Source organism: Gorilla gorilla, chromosome 11, assembly GCF_029281585.2.
Source record: "Gorilla gorilla gorilla isolate KB3781 chromosome 11, NHGRI_mGorGor1-v2.1_pri, whole genome shotgun sequence".
Classification (NCBI taxonomy): Eukaryota; Metazoa; Chordata; class Mammalia; order Primates; family Hominidae; genus Gorilla; species Gorilla gorilla.
In genome coordinates, this window is record NC_073235.2 from 107,459,365 (window position 1) to 107,476,108 (window position 16,744).

Genomic DNA, 16,744 nt, shown 5'->3' on the forward strand with positions numbered 1-16,744 from the left:
AAGCTGGTCGGAAAAGTTCAGTATTTGGGTGGGAGTGACCCGATTTTCCAGGTGCATCTGTCACCCCTTTCTTTGACTCAGAAAGGGAACTCCCTGACCCCTTGCACTTCCCAAGTGAGGCAATGCCTCACCCTGCTTTGGCTCACGCACAGTGCACGCACCCACTGACCTGCGCCCACTGTCTGGCACTCCCTAGTGAGATGAACCCGGTACCTCAGATGGAAATGCAGAAATCACCCTTCTGCGTTGCTTACGCTGGGAGCTGTAGACCGGAGCTGTTCCTATTTGGCCATCTTGGCTCCTCCCCCAACCCGAAAGTATTTCTTAAGCCATTTTCTTGTACGTACAGATGACACATTATCTCCTTCTTGGATGAATGCATTGTCTTCTTGTTGAGAAAAAAATTAATTCTTATACCAGGAGATTCCGACTGCCTGTAATGTGTTCAGTTCCCTGAACCGCAGGGAATATGCCCAGTCCACCATTCCTTTCAAACTCATCCTCTGACTGTAGATGAAAGGAGAGAATTAGAGTCGTAGACATTGGGATTGCTCTCTTATAAAATTTACTCTATGTTTTAATATAGTCATATTTGAAGTGTGTTACTTTTATCATAATCTGTATATATGCTGGTTCAAGAATAAAGTAGTCATCACACAGATTAAGGAATAGACTATCGCCACATATTTCTATATCCTGAAACTATATATTGTTTACATATGTTTGTTAAGGAAAATGTATAACAGCTATTTTTCTGTAACTTTCTTTTTCTCTTTTTTTGCTAAGCATTGTTTATGTTTTAACTACGTTGATAGGAGTAGCTGCTGTCCTCTATTGCTATAACTATAGAACAGTGGTTTTCAAATGGCTTTGACTAGAAGCCACCATAAGAAATATGCTTAAATTGCAAATCAGTGTGTATACACATGCAGAATTGAAACAATTGAAATTTTAGAGTTAGCTTGTCTAGATTCATGAAAAAAACTAGAGAGTTTAACATGGCATAATTAATAAAGTCTTAAATAGTAAATACAATTGTCCCCCTTTATCTGCAGCTTCATTTTCTGTGGTTTCAGTTATCTGTGGCCCTAAAATATGAACTGAAAAATTCCAGAAATACACAATTCATATGTTTCAAGTTGCATTCCATTCTGAGGAGTGTGGTAAAATCTCGCACCATCTCACCTGGAGCGTGAATCATCCTTTTGTCCAGCCTATTCACTGTCTATAGGCTAACATCCATTCCACCTGGTAGCCTTCTAAGTCATCAGTTCAGCTGTGGTGGTACTTCATTGCTTGTGTTCAAGTAACCCTCATTTTACTTAATAACGTCCCTGAAGCATAAGTGTAGTGTTGTTGGCAATTTGGATATGCTAAAGAGTCATTGTCAAGTGCCTTAAGTGAAAAGGTGAAAGTTCTCAACTTAATAAGGAAAGGAAAACATCGTATGCTGAGGTTGCTAAGATCTGTAGCAAGAAGGAATCTTCTATCAATGAGATTGTGAAGAAGGAAAAAGAAATTTGTGCTAGTTTTGCTGTTGCATCTGAAACTGCAAAAGTTACAATCATTCATCTCACTTCATCTGATCACATAGGTATTCTATCATTTCACATCCTCACAAAAATGAAGAGTCCAGTGCAATAAGATATTTTGAGACCACATTCACATAAGTTTTATTACAGTGTATTGTTATAATTGTTCTATTTTATTATTTTTATTAATCTCTTATTCTGCCTAGAGTTTATAAAGTTTATAAGTTAAACTTTATCATAGGTAAGTATGTATAGGAATAAACATAGTATATATAGGATTCAGTACTATCTGCAGTTTTAAGCATCTACTGGGGGTCTTGGAGCATATCCCCTGTGGATAAGGAGGGACCACTGTTTACTGTCTGTCTTTTAAGTTTATTCAGTTCTGCTTTTAGAAGTTAGTAAGTGTAGGGTTTTAATTTGACAATTATTATCAGCACATTGAAAAATATTACTGCACTGTTTTCTGGCTTCCAGAATTGCTGTCAGAATATTAGCTGTCAGCCTGGGCAACATAGTGAGACCTTGTCTCTACAAAAATAAAAATAAAAAAAAAAATAGCTGGGTGTGTGGTACATGCCTGTAGTTCCAGCTCCTCTGGAGGCTGAGGCAGAAGGATCACTTGAGCCCAGGAGATTGAGGATACAGTGAGCTATGATTGTGCCATTGCACATTCCAGCCTGGATGATAGAGTGAGACTCTATCTATCTATCTATCTATCTATCTATCTATCTATCTATCTATCTATCTATCTATCTGTCTGTCTGTGTATCTTATCTATTATTTATATATGTATCTATATATATTTTAAGCATATATTAAAAATAAAGTCTGTATTCTTAAACTAAAAGCTGGCGTATGTGCTTGCTAACTTCCTGGATCTCTTACTTTGAATTTTACCATCTATAGCTTATTTATAGTCTTCATTTCATAACATTTTTCAAGTAAAATTTTATTTGACTTTGTTTTGTTTCTCATTTAGAGTTTCTTCTGTCTCATTAGAAGATAAAGTTTCTAGCTTATCAATAACAATTTTAAAAATCAATCTTTAAGGTCCTTTTTAAAGCTCTTGTTAAGATTCTTTAAGTTGTTTTCTAATTTCTGTCATGATTGTATCATTCTATTTCTTTGATTTAGAGGTTGCTTGGCTATATAAATTGACTTTATGAAAATTCTTGCAACACATAATTTTAGGGAAGAAAAATGTCACAAATGAGAAGAAGTGGCTATTGGAAAAAGACATCCACTGAGATTTAAGAGTCAAATTTGGGGTCTGTTAATCTTGACAGAATAATTAGAGTGCTGTCATTTTTCAAGCAGATAGAGAAATGAATACTCTGTAGGACATACAGGACATACAGAATCTCCTGAGAATTATGATTATTTCTAATTCACAATTACTATATGCATATTATTTAAAAATAGAAACTCTTTTGGTAAATATGTTTGTAATTAAGACTTCTAACAGCCATTCAGCATTGCTGTTTCAATATATGACTAGGCTGAATATTAACCTTCTTGCAACCTTTTACATGAATAAGTTTGAGGCACTGAATTCTAACTAATATGAGAAGAATCTTGGTACTTAGGGAATAGTGAAGTGCTGACATCTTTGTAATCTAACTTCTGAACCTTTTCATGAAATTTAAATGTTATTACAATGTTATCATCCCAAAATGCTAATTTGCATAATCTTTAAACGACTGCATTTTCATACATTAGGACTTCATGGGCATCTAATAAATGACAGTTAGTGACACGTTACTTAGCATTTATCAGAAAGAAAATGTTTTTCCTCAGAAGAAAAAAATGCTTTTACAAAATGCTGTTCTTCGTTTCTAAATTTGTTAGTGTATTCTTACTCATGACTGGAGCTTATGTTTAAATTAGCATTTTTTTGCAGCTGGCCTAGGTAATCATTAAAAATTGGGAGTTAAATGAGTTATTATTTTATAGAAGGATAAGTAAATTGTCATTTAGTATTTCTAGAAGCAATGGTGGTTTCTGGTAGTGGAGAAATTGAGAATTAGTGCATAGCAAATGAAATAAATTGGTATTTTTCTAAAAGCTGAAGAGTTAACGTATTAGATATGTGCACATATCTATGCATATGCCCATACATGTCTACAAGTCTTTTGGAGCTGGCACATGTTAATCCAGGTCTCAGATGGTAGTCAATCCTGTCAAACAACTTGCATAGTTTGCCTTGGCAAAATTCCAGTATTTGATGCTTTCAGATTCGCTACTTGAAGCTTAGTTTGTATTTTGTCTCCATTTTGTTTCATTGAAAACAGTATGTGATGTGAGATTTGGTGGCATGATATTCCTGTTTTGTTACTTTTCTTCTTCCCATATTTCTACTAAATAAACAAATGGGAAATGAGTACCTCATAATTGAATTCATTCTTCCAAAAGAGAAGAAGTAATTGAAACCACTGGGTTGCCTTGATATGTTGCAGAAAGTAAACCTTTCTTGGACAGCTGAGATTGTCTATTTATTGTGATTGGGACTCATAGGCTTTTGAGAGGTAAACCTGGGTGAACTTTCTTAATCAGTCAAAAAAAATGTATATATATATGTGTATATATATATGTGTGTGATTAATGGGGTGAGAGTGATGAAAACATGTAAAAGGCAGAGGCAGTTATTGCATTTAGTGCTCATAGCTCAGCAGGAAGTTGCTGATATGAACTCGTTGTATTCATATTCGCTTCGTGTTAGTGGGCAGTGCTGGCAGGGTTCTCAAAGCCCCTGACTCCTACTGGAGGGCATCACTCTTTTTCTACCTTAGCTGAGCAGGCACTGACCAAATGCTGAAACATGTGACTGCCTATGAGTTTGCATAGTTTGTGAGCTAGGGCAGGGACTGTGCTTAATGTATCTTTTATGTTTTTGCATATGTTTTGCATATGTTTTGCATTATGTTTTTGCATAATGTCTTACAGTGCTCCACACATGGTATACGCCTGTTTTTTTATTGGTAGCTTGATCATTATGACTGTCTGTCAAATTACACTGAGTGCTGTACAAGGAATCATATTGTTTCCATCTGGTAGAGTAAGACAAAGACTGTAGAAGTACAGTCTTTTGTAGAAGGCTTGCATTTGGTTTATAGATTGTACTTATATTTTGGCAGAAGTTTTCTTAAAGTGGGGAGAATGCTTCTCAGGTCAGGAAAACTTGAATAATGTAAGTATTCCCAAATAGAATGTCAATGTTCGAAGCCATTATAAAATGAAGCATAATGATTACCCTGGTTTATACCAGAGGTACTCCATTATTTCCCATTTATTAACCTTGGTGAAACACACACTTCCCTTTCTGCTTTTCTTCCTCGGTCACCAAGAAAAATTGCTAAACAAAAATAGAAAATAATTCAAGTCTGCCTGCCTGTGTGAGTTTGCTATTTGTAAGCCCTGGAAGGGTGTGGTAAGCAGTAATCATCTCCTCCTCCCCACCATCATGCTAACCAAAGTGACTTTCCTCAAGGCTTCTGATTTAATAGAATAGCAGAAGAATATTAGAATGAGTAGAGTACCGTTAAACTAATCAGCTTGTTGTCAGAGTGAATGGTAAACATTGCACCAAACTAGGTTCTGAATGTAAACTTTATTTTACAGAGTTTTATTCTAACATTAACTTTAAAATGAGATTCAGTGATAGTTATTGTTTTGCTGTGACTATCCAACTGTATTTGAGTTTGCCATTAAATATTTTATACAGGTTAAATAGATTAGAAATCTTGGACCTATGTCATTATTAATAAATGGACACATTGCAATAAAATATACATTATCAACTGGCCAACAGAATGATATCAACAAGAAGAATAAAAACACATGGATGTAGCATTTGACAATCCTTTTTTTTTTTTTTTTGAGACTAAGTTTCACTCTATTGCCCAGGACAGAATGCAGTGGTGTGATCTTGGCTCACTGCAACCTCTGCCTCCAGGGTTCAAGCGATTCTCCTGCCTCAGCCTCCCGAGTAGCTGGGATTACAGGCGCCCACCACCATGCCCGGTTAATTTTTATATTTTTAGTAGAGATGGGGTTTCACCATATTGGCCAAGCTGGTCTCAAACTGCTGACCTCAGGTGACCTGCCTGCCTCAGCCTCCCAAAGTGTTGGGATTATAGGCATGAGCCGCCACACCCAGCTGACAATCTTTTTTCAATAGGTGGTTTTGATTGATGAAAAAGTCTGGGTATGAAATCACTACAACTCCCACAGTGTGATATAAGGAAGGTGTTAGAAAGTAATGACAGTAGTGTGTAACAAATGACTGCCCTTTAACACATTCTGAATCTCTTTTAGTCTTTTAGGTTTCTTGCCACAAGTTTTTTTTTTTTTTTCTTGGCAAACACTGCTTTCTTAATAGTGTTTTAGGCAGTTATTTTGCTTTTAAATTCCAGTGGAGTTCAGTGCTCTTTAATTTTCATTATTGCCCTGTGGGAAATACTGCGTATATATTTATGTGTATGTATAGATGCATGTATGTATATATGTATATAGGGGAGATTCTGGTTAAGGACTGTTACAACTTAGGGTAATAAATGAAGTTAATTTCATAATAAAGCATACGACTGTGTATTTCCTTTTGGCCAATAGTTTAAATGTTCATATTGTAAAAAGAGAGCTGTCCTATTTTTTCCCAATGCAAATCAGAATAATGTTATAAACATGAAGTAAAAAAATTTTGAATTGATATTTAAATACTGGAAAAAAAATCTATACACAGCAAGCAGCTTTAAGCAGTGGATTTCTAGGGATTAGTATATTTCTCAAGAGTCTGGGGCGTTGTGCCTTTGGTCTCAGTCTTAATGTGCTTGAGACATGCAATAATTCTACAGAAATGCAATGCTCCAGAGTGTCTTGTTTCTTAATTATAAAAGCTGTTCTAATTATTCCATTTTAAGTGCTAACTTATTTAAGTTTTAAAGGCTGAGTAACTCAGCTAAAATATATTTAATTGAGATGGAATAGGAACTGTTGAATATTTAGTTGTCACTAATAAGATATAGTATATAATAAAGGAAAGCCCACTACAATCTAATTTGTCTTGATAATAAAAAGTTAACATTTTTGAAGTTCTTTCAGGTCCTAAGTTATTATACGGTATTTCTCAATTCTTTGTATTCAAAATGTAATATGGAAATAATGAAATATTAATGTCTTAAAGTTCATTGGATTATTTAATTATCAAAATATTCATGAATTTGTTAGAAAGTGTTTCTGTTCATTGGCATTATTTTTAATATTCTATTTTCCTTATAACATTTTTTTAATGATTATCACCATGGGCATCTTATCATTCATCAAATCTTATCAGGTATTACTATATTCTAGCTCCGATTTGATAAACATATGTTCCATAGGAACTATTAAGTTATAGATTGTAGTACCATGTGCAATATCCATAATAAAGAAATAAAAGGAGAATTTTAGAATTAAAATAGAGGACATCTCACTCAGCTTAGGGAGTCAAGGAAGTCTTCTTGGTGGATGTCCCACTTATGCTGAGTTTTGAATAACAGTTTTTTAGTGCTGGCTTGATGAAGCCTGAATGTGTGAAAGTTAAGACAGAATGATAGGCTGGGTTGTGTTGTTTGAGGCCAAGAGTTCAGCAAACTGCAATAATCATTTGGTCTTCATTCAGTTCTCCACTTTCATTATACAGAATAAGTCAGACGTAAGAAAGCTGGCAATGGAAGTCAGTACTGGAACTTCTTATATACACGAGCTCAGCAAACTAAAGAATATGCTGACAACCATAACAAATAACTAAATGAGTGATGAACGAACTTTAGAAACAAAGAAAAAGAAAACAGAGGATATGTTCAATCATTTTTTTCCCCACAGATATTAACTGAGCACTTTGTATGCATTTAGCATGTTGCTAGAAGCTGAGGAGTCATCAGTGAACGCAATAAATATGATCCTTGCCCATATAGGCCTCATTCTAGCAGGTGAAACACATTTTAATAAATAGTACACATTTTAATAAGTAATTGCACAAATAAGTGTATAATTACAAGTTGTGGTAAATGCTAGGTAGAAAAAGTAAAGGAGTTAGAGAGGATAGAGGAATTTTATATAAATAGAGTTAGGGATCAAACTAACATGTCTGTGGGAGGAATGTTATGCTGAGACATAAAAGAAGAGATGAAAATAGCAATGGAAGAGCAAGGAGTAGGGCGTTTTTGGTAGAGAGAGGAGCATTTGTGAAGATCCTGAGAAAGAACAGAGCTTGGAGAGTTCAAAACACTGAAAGAAACATTATGAGAATGAAATAAAGCAGATGAGGGAACAAGTGATGTAAGATGAAGCTTGGAGGGGTAGGTGGAAAGGAACTCAGGAGAGTCAAGAAACAGAAGAGTAAATTGGAATAAAGATGTGAGGAGCCAACTCTTTCAAGGTCTATATGGAAGTAGTGCTGTTCAGTAAGAACTCAGGATTTTTCCTTCTTGGATGCAGCAAGGAAGATGGATAGGTGAGGTAGAAGTGATGAGGGCATTCCATGCTAAAAGTATAGGTTAGAATAAAGACAAGGATTTTCCTGAGAAAAATGAAGGAATCTAGTTTGGAATAAGGGGGTAAGAGAAACAAGGCAGTATAGATAATCTGTTGAAAGGTAATGATAATGAAGCAGAAAGTATGAATCTTTTCAAAGATAATGATAATGAAGCAGAAAGCGGTGAAATGTTCTAGAGGACTCTAGTAATGGGGCATCGTTTTCCCCCAAGGGTGAATTGATGAATATTCCATACTGAACACACCATGCTGAGCACATAGCAGATACTCAATAGCTTTCAGAATCGTTGACATCCTCGGGACATAGGGCAAAATGTCTCCTGAACAGAGGATAGCCCATAGTTCTAGTCAAAAAGAACAAATATTAGCAAAATATGAATATTAATTTCATCATAAAGGTATGTACACTTCTGAAGCAGCTATGTTGTATGGGATATACACCCTGGGGTTCATCACTGCGCGCCAGGAAAATTTAGGTCCTGGACACACACAAGGAGTTTAGGAACGAAGGTTTTTAATAGGAAGAAAAGAAGAGAAAGAGAAATAGCTCTTTCTGTAGAGAAAGGGGTCTCCAAGCAAAAAGGACCAGTGGGCGGTGGATGCGCTGAATTTTATAGTCAGGTTTGAGGAGGCAGTGTCTGATTTACATAGGGCTCACAGATTGGTTGGATTAGGCATGACATTTACATAGCGTGCAGGGAAGGCTGGTGTCAATATATTGACCCTGCCTGGGCAACGTAGTGAGAACCTGTCTCAAAAAATGAGAACTACTAGGCTCAAGCAGTTATCCTGTCTCAGCCTCCCAAGTATTTGGGATTACAGGCACATGCCACAGTGCACGGCTCTAAAAAATGTATTTTACATGATCACATGTAACCTGAAAATATGCATATCTGCCGGGCGTAGTGGCTTATGCCTGTTATCCCAGCACTTTGGGAGGCCAAGCTGGGCGGATCATGAGGTCAAGAGATTGAGACCATCCTGGCCAACATGATGAAACCTGTCTCTACTAAAAATACAAAAATTAGCTGGGCGTGGTAGCGTGTGCCTGTAGTCTCAGCTACTCGAGAGGCTGAGGCAGGAGAATCACTTGAACCCAGGAGGCAGAGGTTGCAGTGAACCGAGATTTCGCCACTGCGCTCCAGCCTGGCGACAGAGCGAGACTCCCTCTGAAAGAAAAAAAAAAAATACATATATATATATATATATATATATATATGAGGAATTTAAAAATATATAATACATTATTACTAACTGTGGTCACCATGCAGTGCAGTAGATCATTAAAACTTACTCCTCCAGTCTAATGAAACTTTGTAACCTTTGATCAACATTTTCCTTTCCCCCATTCTTTCTCCCCATTGCTCCATATTCTGGTACCCACCTTTGTACTCTCTGCTTCTGTGAGATTGGCTTCTTTAGATTCCTCATGTGAGTGAGATCATGTGGTATTTGCGTTTCTGTGCCTGGCTCATTTCACTGAGCAAAGTACTCTAGTTCCATCTATGTTGTCCCAAAGGATGGAATTTTTCTCTTTTTAAAGGCTATATAGTATTTCAGTGTAAACATACACATTTTCTTTATTCATTCATTTGTTGATGAATAGTTAGATTGCTTTCATATCTTGGCTATTTTTGAATAATGCTGAAATAAACATGGGAGTGCAGATATCTCTTTGACATGTTGATTTCATTTCCTTTGGAAATATATCCAGAGGTGGGAATGCTGGATCATATGATAATTTTTATATCTTTTAGGAAACTCCATACTGTTTTCCAAAATGGTTGTACTGATTGACATTCCCACCAACACTGTACACAAAGGTTGCCTTTCCTGCATATCTTCACCAATATTTATCACTTGTCTTTTTTGTAATAGTCATTCTAACAGGCAGGAGGTGATATCTCATTGTGGTTTTAATTTGTATTTCTTTGATGATTAGAGATGCTGAGCATTATTTTCATATATATTTTGGTCATTTGTATTTCTTCTTCTGAGAAATGCCTGTTCAGATCCTTTGCCCATTTTTAAAACAGTTTTCTTTCTGTTGAATTGTGGGAGTTCCCTATATATTTTGAATATTAGCCCCTTATCAGGTGGACGGTTTGCAAATATTTTCTCTCAGTCTAGGTTGTATCTTCACTCTGTTAACTGTTTCCTTTGTTGTGCAGAGGAAACAATTTTTAGTTTGATGCAATCCTATTTTTCTATTTTTGCTTTCATTGCCTGTGCTTTTGGAATGCTGTCCAATAAATCATTTCCCAGACTGGTGTCATGGAGCATTTCCCTTGTTTTCCTCTACTTATAGTTTCAAGTTTTATGTTAGATTTCTTTATTCTTTTGAGTAAATTTTTGAATATGTTGTGAAATAAAAGTTCAATCATTTTTCTGCTTGTGAATATCCCGTTTTCCCACCACCATTTATTAAAGAGACTGTACTTATTTCCAATTATGGCACCTGTGTGTCATAATTTACTATAAATACTTAGATTTCTTTCTGGGATTTCTGTCCTGTTCATTGGTTGATGTGTCTGTTTTATGCCATCCAGTACCATGCTGTTTTGATTATAAGAGTTTTAGGATTTTCTTTTTTAGATCAGTGTGTAATGCCTCCAGGTTTTTTGTTTGTTTGTTTGTTTTGCTCAAGATTGCTTTGGTTGTTATGGGTCTTTTCTTGTTCCATATTTGACCCCCACTCCACTTTTAAATTTAAAAAAGAATCTCTCACTTATTATCAGTTATTGCTGAAGCCAGTGAAATTCATATTATTATCTGTTTTGCATCACTGTTTGAATGCTGCATATCAATCCCCTGGTGAACTTTGAGCATCTTTTTTCAACTTTCTTTAGTTAATATCATTCAGATTCATGAAGACACATCTTTCTTCAGCAGTTCATAAATTTGCAGCATACATTTTAGGGGAGAGCCTTCATCTAAAAATAACTGTTTATCTTAAGAATAAATCCTGTTTGTATCTGTCTCTCAAGCTATTGGTGCCTTTATAAGTTATCTTATGTGGAAGAGAATGTAGGGGAAGGAAAATTTGTTTTCTCACCCATTGCTAGGTTCATGACTGAGGCCCCTATAGGAAAAGACAGATGAATGAGAAAAAATCATACAAATGTACTTAATATAAAAGTTTTACATGACATAGGACACTTCATAAGAAAATAATGATGCAAAAAAACAGAGAGACCTGTGTATTTTTATGCTAAGTTTGATTAAGAAGTTGATAATTATAGATAAATATTTTTGGACAAAGGGAGTATGATCTAATGGAATTGAACTGGGGGACAGGGGTCAAACAAGGCCTTCTTGTTCATATTCTTCTCTGTGTCTTCAGAGATAAGAATGTTTCTTTCCTCCAAGCATAGGAAGAACACTTCTGGGGAGAAAGTCAGAGAGTGACGTCCTCGATTTTATAGCCTGCTTCAGGGGACAAGAGCCAAGGGAAGGTGAGAATGGCCTTCCTGCTTCTGAAGTTTTCTCAAATGTCAAGATGACATAATTAGAGATTCTGAACCCGATTAAGAACTCATCCCAAGACAAAAGGAATGAGACAAACATATCCTTCTACAGATCCTTAATCGTCTAAAGGGAGGGTTAGTCCTGAACACTTGGTAATTTGGATTTGTCTTTCAAACTGTACTTCAATGGAATTTATCTGGGTTCACAGTTCCAAACTTTAAATTATGGTATAAATGGATACAATAGTGTATCCATAATATTGTAAATGGATTCAATGGATTCCATAAGTTTAAGTATATATAAACAGCATATTTAAACTTAAGGAAACTAGTTAATTGCTCATTTTATCAAATACGTTAATACTATCATATTAACCTTAGTTTTCATCAAGTGGTAAAATATCTTTAAAGTTAAAGTACCAGAGAGGATCACCTCAATTGAAACATGTTCATTGCAGCATTATCCACAATAGCCAGGATACAGAGACAATCTAGGTATTTATCAGTAAAGAAACTGTGGTGTTTATACACGATAGAATATTATTCAGCCTTTTTAAAAAAGGAGATTCTGCTCTATGCCACAACATGGATGGTCCTGGAGTATATTTTGCTAAATGAAACAAGCCAGACACAGAAAGGAAAATACTACATGAACTCACTTATATGTGGAATCTAAAAAAAAAAAAAAGGAAAATGAAATATATAGAGAGGATAAAACAGTGGTTGCCAGAGTTGGGGTGGGGCAGGAAATAGATTTAGGTCAAAGGATGCAACGTAGGGTACATTAATGATAGTGTATTGTATTTAGGATTTTTGCTAAATGAATAGATTATAGCTGTTCTTGCCATGGGAGGGGAAATGGTTAACTATGTGAGATGATGGGTGTGTTAATTTGTTCTACAACAGTAACAATTTTACTGTATATATAGGTGTATATATTATATATGCATATATAATATATAAAATATATAGTAAAATACATATATAATATAACATGTTATATACCTTCAATATATACAATTTATTTTAAAACACATTTATGATTTCAGTTAGAATTTTTAAAAACATTATGCTTCAGAGTATTTATTGCTTTTAACCCTCACAAAATTATGCATCATTCTCATGTTTCCAATATTCACCTGGGTTTGTCTAAGTATTTGAGGAAAAGTAAAAGTTTTTAAGAACTTTATTATTCTCAAATTTCAGTGAAATTAGAATGTAAAATCTTAGATGTGAATACTTTTACATGATGTTTATTAAATATAGTATGCTTCAAGGCAAAAAAATATGACATTGAAGACCAATATTTAATAGCCAATTTTTCCTTTTTTCTTTTTCTTGAAGTGAGCAGAATATGCATAATAATAGGTATGATGAAATTTTATTTAGTGGTATTCGGAAGTATTCGACTTTAACAAGTATGTGCTGTTCTGTTGTGAATAAAAATTTAGGAAATAAAAACTAGAAACTTCACTCTGCACATATTAGGAGTATAAAAGTAGATCATGTTTTTAGAAATGGATGAGAATAGCCATATACCCCAACATCAAGATCTATGGTCTACAAAGCTAAAAGATGTAAAAGAAATGTGGAGGTTAATACAATAAGAGCACCCTCCCCCATTTATAAAGGTCAGACATGCCTATGATGTACATTGCCATCTGTAAAGATTGGAAAACCTCAGATGTTGCATCTTAAAATATGTACATTTTCTGACATTTGGGTAGAACAATATAATTTCTTATAAATGAACTTGATTCCTGACATTCACTTGAATGTTAATTTAATTTTGGTGCTAGTATAGCAAAGGCTTCCACATGTCATGGTAGTTGAGTTATCCTAGGAGTTTTGATGACTGGGAATAAAGAGGGCCTCCCTTGAAGGCTGGGCAGTGATGGAGACGTAAGATAAATTCTTAGCAGTAACAAATCTAGAAAGAAAAGCCCTAGAGCATAATCCACAGCAAATCCTGAAACTCTCTTCCTTTAAGGAATTTCCTGGCGGCCTTAGGGAGGATATTAATGGAACTCTTTAGGCTTAACCTTGTTAAGGGACTGTTATGCAGCCCTTGTTGTTTTCTACTTTAAAGTCAAGAATTTTAAGCAGATTAGAATGAAGAATAGTGCAGTGCAGCATAAAGTTAGTATTATACTGTTAATAACGTTCATCTGAATTATTAATTTCTGCCAGCATTTGCTTTTAATATAATCAGGATTAACTGTAGAAATACGGATTGTTTTCCCCTTTTTGCTTTTTCATCTGAAGAATAATTTATTGTAATTAAGAATACATTATAAAAACAAAAAGGAATCGCAGCTATAAAAATGTGTTATATCAATGACTGATTATATTAACATTCTATAGCTGTCTAATTTCTTAGGCTAAAAAAAAAATCAAAGGAAATTGTTTCATTCAAATTGTTGAGCTTTTTTGCCCTCTTTAGAACCAGTCAGCTAGAGGAGAGTGTTTGTGACGATTACCAAGAATGGTTAAAACCAAAAGGTGTTGGTTTGCTTGCTCTCTCTTCTGGTGAGACAGCCATTTGAAATAGCATTCAGGCAGCGTGGCCTGGACGCTGAAGCAGAGCTTGGCATATGGTACCGCAGGATGGAGAAACTGCTGGCAGATGGCATGGACTATTTGAGCAACAAAGAGACTTTTGGCTACCAATGCTAAGAGTTGGAAAGAAAGAAGACGACAACTTCTCCAGTGCTGCCAGCTTGTATACAGAAAACGTTTTGGCAGAATGGAGACTGGTAAAAGATATTCAATTGTTAACTGCAAGGAAAGAGAAGAGTTGTTGTTATTAAGTTTCCTAAGTGTGCTCCCTCTGGTGTGATTGGAACGTAGTTTCATATGGAAGAGCCCTTTAGAGATCATCTAAACCAACTATGCTGACTGAATATTTGGACACATTCAGTCTGTTTTTACTACTGAAAAGATATCTCTTTGAAACATTATTTATAAAAAGTTTAATCCATGTTTGTTTTTGATAAGTTAAAAAAAATCTTTATTGAAGACCTTATTTCCCAGGCTTCATATGTGCAGATTAGCAGTGGTTCTTGTTTAGCAGTGGGCTAAAATAATGTACAGTGAAGTCAGGTTTGGCTAATATGACAAAAAAATGTAGAGTTTTCCCTGCAGAGGCTATACATAATTGAATCACTGAATTACTTAGGGGGTTATAGTCATTACCACACATCTCCAATTTGTTTTCTGGAATCTCTGAAGCCACTTATTACAAATACACATTTAGTTCCTAATGATTTCCTTGGGGGCTGCTACAATTTTTCATTTGTAGCTTTTTCACCTATTGCTACCTAATACCTTTCTCTCTCTCTCTCTCTCTCTCTCGTACCTCTTATTTGATATTGTGTGTCCAGAATTAATTAATTTAGATGACTTTCACGTAGTAACTTTTATCCACAAGTAATACTTTAAGCAGAAATATATAACTTGGTTTTTCTAAAATAATTAATTTAACATATCAAGAATGGTATTAAGAAAAATATTTGGGGATTTTTAAATGAAATTTAAAGTGGAAATGCATTACTTGAGGTAGAAAAACCAATTCTATACATATTCTTAATAGTTAAGTCTCCTAGCTCACTGAAGTTTAAATTTTTGGTATCTCAATTATTCAGAAAACTGCTGAGATTTTGGATGTAATTGAAAATGCTACTGAACTGAGATCAGAAGGGATAAGTAAGTTATATTCAGAATAGTGTCACTGGAGGTGCCTCTGAGCCACCAAAATTACCATCATAATGATTATTTAACTTTTGAGAAGTACTCTTGGCTTTTGGACTCTTACCTTACATAATTTTCTGTCAGTCTTTATGATCCAGTTTTTCTCAGTCTGTAGAAGACTAGTAGCATCTGACTGGAATTAGAGGGCTGCAAGAGGGAAGCATGCAGATAAAACGGCATAGAGACAGGTTCAGATAAGAAGGATCCCATAAAAATTACTCAATTACCAAAATGAAATGATGGCTTCAAGGCTTCAGTGGGGAAAAACTCATTTCAATTGATTCAGTTAAGACATTTAAAAGAAGACATTTCTCAAAAAAAAAAAAAAAAAGAAATGGCTGAAAGTTTTGTCACTTAAAGGGCAAATATTAATTTTTTGGAAAATTCATTTATTTAGAAACTTTCACTCCATGTTTATATTAGGTAAAGAGGGTCTAAATCATGTATGACTGTTTTTACCAATGAACAATTTTCGTAAGTGGAAAATTCTGTTTCAAATCTTTGCTTAGAGGAATATGTCTTTTTAGTCTACGTATGATATCCACTCCCAGCGATACAGCTCTTTTTCCTTGTCCTCATTTTGGCAATGAAGCTGGTCTTGCTGGAAGTGCAGTGGAAACCTCTGGGTCACACAAGCCAGGCAGCTCTCACTGTGACTTCGTCTTATGCAAGTCACATCACTTTACCTCCCTGGACCTTCGTTATCTCACCTGGAAAATAAGGGAGTGGCTTTTAATGTCCTTCTTTCATTAATGGCTGAAGCTTTTCCTGTGATTCCAGGGCATAATTTATTAAAAGGAGGAAAAATTGATATTGATTAGCATATATGAATAGATGTTTGATTATCAAGCACTTAATACCCAATTCCACATTTACCATTGGACTCCTTTGCCTTTTAGTACTAGGTTCCTCCTCTGTAAAATGTGAGGGTTGATTTAGGTAGATGGAATATATAAGGTTTATACTACATCAAAGACTGAATGGGTTTTAGTTAAATTCATGATTCTCTTTCTTTTTTGTTCTGTCCCCAAGAACTTCTCACTAGGACACTCACATCTGTTCTTGTCACCAGAGCCTCACTTTTTCCAGGACATCCCTTTTCCCCTCTACTGTTGCAGAACTTTCCCCTCAGTTTAGTTTAAACCAGGTTCTTGTCACACGACCAGGAAAGATTAGGCTTGAGACACATAGAAGGGTGAGGAACAGAACTTATTGGGCAAATAGTAAAACAAAAAAATAACACTCAGCAAAGTGAGAGAAGTCCTGCTAGCAGGTTTCTCACCTTACAGATTGAATCCCAGTTCACCACCCAGGAACTGAAGAAGCCACAGGCTCCTCCCAACTGCAAATGGCGCTAACCTCCGGAGGCTCCAACCCGTCCTCCCAGTGTGCAGGTGGGCATTGTTCAGAGAACCAATCGGGAAAGGGCGGGCTCCATCCGGGACCAGCAGTCCGGTTTTT

The 16,744-nt window shown here is 35.4% G+C and overlaps 1 protein-coding gene across 3 annotated transcripts in view; it reads left to right on the plus strand.

The window, feature by feature from the left end:
* Nucleotides 1-16,744, plus strand: part of PARD3B (par-3 family cell polarity regulator beta) — a 1,084,399-nt gene that overhangs the window by 316,112 nt on the left and 751,543 nt on the right. The window lies entirely within an intron of this gene.